Below are 2,629 nucleotides of genomic sequence, written 5' to 3'. Positions count from 1 at the left end.
ATACTTAAGGAACTTTTCTTTTTGTGGATCCTATGGCTGACTCTCTGTAGCTTTTATCTATCCCTCTGAGTTCTGCCATATGGGACAAAGAAGTCAAAACTATCTTCTAAACAACAGCCCTTTAAATACTTGAAGTCCTGTTCCCTATTCATCTTCTTCCCCCTGTCTAAACATCCCATATTCCTTCAACTGAACCTTATGTGGCATACTTTCCCATCACCTCACCATTCAAGTTGCCCTCTGAACATGCTTCAGTCTTTTCTAAAATATGGTGCCTGGAAATGAACAAAATTTAATGGGGCCTAATGAGTGCAGAGCACAGTGGAATTATCATCTCTTGGTTGGGGGAGGCTGCCATGTCATACTTTTTCTTATTGAGTTTGGATTTCATCTTTCCCAATTTAATGTACTACCTTTTGGGTTAACAATGCATAACCCAATATTCTAATGCCTTTTCAATAATGTGTCTTCGTGAACATAGTTCTTTGCAAGTAGCACATTATATCTACAACATAGCCAGCTATTTTAAGCCAAGATACAGAAACACATCAGTGACCTTTAGGGATTGTTCTGCAGGCAATTCAGAAAGCTAGATTAACTGTGAGATCCAGTAAATGTCCATTTGTATTGCTTGATATGGCATATTTGGGCTATAGTAAATGAAATGTGAAAACCATCTTCCCAAAAATCATATAATTTCTGATTTGGACAGGATCTCAGAAGCCATCTAGTCCACAGGAAACTCAAAATAGAATCCCCAGCACAACACACCTGACAGTCTTTGCTTGGAGACCTCCAAAAAAAGGAAACTGATGACCTCTTGTGGTAGCCTGTTCTATTTTGGGTTTCCACTAATTGTTCAACTCTTTTTTTTCCTCACCTAAAGCTTCATTTTGTCTACTTGTCCCTCTTTCTCCTCATTCTTCCCCCTGGGATCAAACAGAAGAAATCTAATTCCTCTTTCATATTATAACTTTTCAGTTATTTGAAGATGGCTATCTTTCACTATTACCTCCTTTTCCTCCTCTTCTTTCTTCACTCTGAGTTTTTTCCCCCAAGGTAAACATAATGAGCTCCTTTAAGAGATCTTTATATCTCATGGGACATGATATCTTTTCCAATTCTGTTTGTCTTTCTTATTATACTCTCCATTGTTTCCAAACTGGTAGTTTTATCCAAAGGGACAAATGGAAGATATGTCTCAAACCAAAAAACAAATTGCAGATTTTTTTTTTTGTATTTGACTGTTATTGTCTCAAATTTCTAAGTTTAGCTGCTTATTTTTTGCCTTTATGGATTTATTGACTAAGAGGAATTCAGAGAGAAGAATGTTTTAGGGATTTTGCAAACAGTTGAAAGGTAGCTTTTTAGGAAAACTCCTGGATGGTAACAAAAACTTTTTGATGGCTCTGGACCCCTAAGAGCAGAGCCATGATGCCACTGATGCCCAAGGGGAGAAAAGGAAAGGGAATATATATATATATATATATATATATTATATATATATATTTTAAAAGCAAGAATTTGCTATCAAAAGAGCAACTCTGACTACACTATATATCTATATCTATATCTATATCTATTCCTTGCCATTATAGACCCAGACTCATAGACTATTATGACTTAAAAAGTCATAAGAGATTATCTATTACAACTCCAACATTTTGTAGATGTGGAATTAGACTTGGAGTGCTTAGCACCTAGAAGGTGCTTAATAAATATTTCTTTTTTTTCTTTAATGAACATTTTTATTAAAAGTGTTTAGTTCCAAATTCTATCCCTGCTTCCCTCCCCTCTCCTTTCCTTGAGGTGGTAAGCAATCAGATATAGGTTACACATGTGTAATTATGTAAAACATTACCATAGTAGTCATTTTGTATAAGGATACTTGAATAAAAGGAAAAAAAAGTGAAAAATAGCATGCACCACTCCATGTTCAATCAATATCAGTTCTTTCTTTGGAGGTGGATAGTATGCTTCATCATTAGTCCTTTGGGATTATAAGATATAACAAGCTTTTTGTCAATGCCCAAAGGCCCCAACCAGAGATTAATCTAGACTGATTGAATTAAGTGAGACTGACTGAAAGCAATTGACTTTGCTAATTAGCCTACTTAAAGTTAGTTAAATTAAACCACACCTGCCTGGTTCCCAAGAGGGAGTGTTCTCAGAGGCTGTGGACTACAACATCAACACAAGATCACCCTCAACCACTCAGCTTGAAGGACTGCCCCTTCTTGGGGAGGGAGACAGGAAGTGGGAAGTGAGGCTGGATCCCTGGGTCTGTCTCTTTTTGTTCCAGAAGTTTGGGTTGGTGGCTGAAGAGAAGGAGAAGAAGGAGTCCATTCTGAACCCTAGGGTATATAGGCTTTTCTATCTTTCTGAACTCCACGTGTTCTCTCTTTACTAACCCCTAATATACTTTAATAAATGCTTAATGCCTGAACTATTGCTGAAGCTTCTAATTTATAAGCGAATCCTAGCTAGTTTCTCCCCCCCCTTACACACACACACACACACACACACACACACACACACACACACACACACACTGGGGGCAGAAAAAGTTGACCACACACATTAGATTTAAAATGTCACAGGATTGTCTTGCATCATTGTATTACTTAGA

The sequence above is a fragment of the Dromiciops gliroides genome, chromosome 5 (assembly GCF_019393635.1).
Source record: "Dromiciops gliroides isolate mDroGli1 chromosome 5, mDroGli1.pri, whole genome shotgun sequence".
In the NCBI taxonomy this organism is placed as follows: domain Eukaryota; kingdom Metazoa; phylum Chordata; class Mammalia; order Microbiotheria; family Microbiotheriidae; genus Dromiciops; species Dromiciops gliroides.
This window is presented reverse-complemented; position numbering follows the sequence as displayed.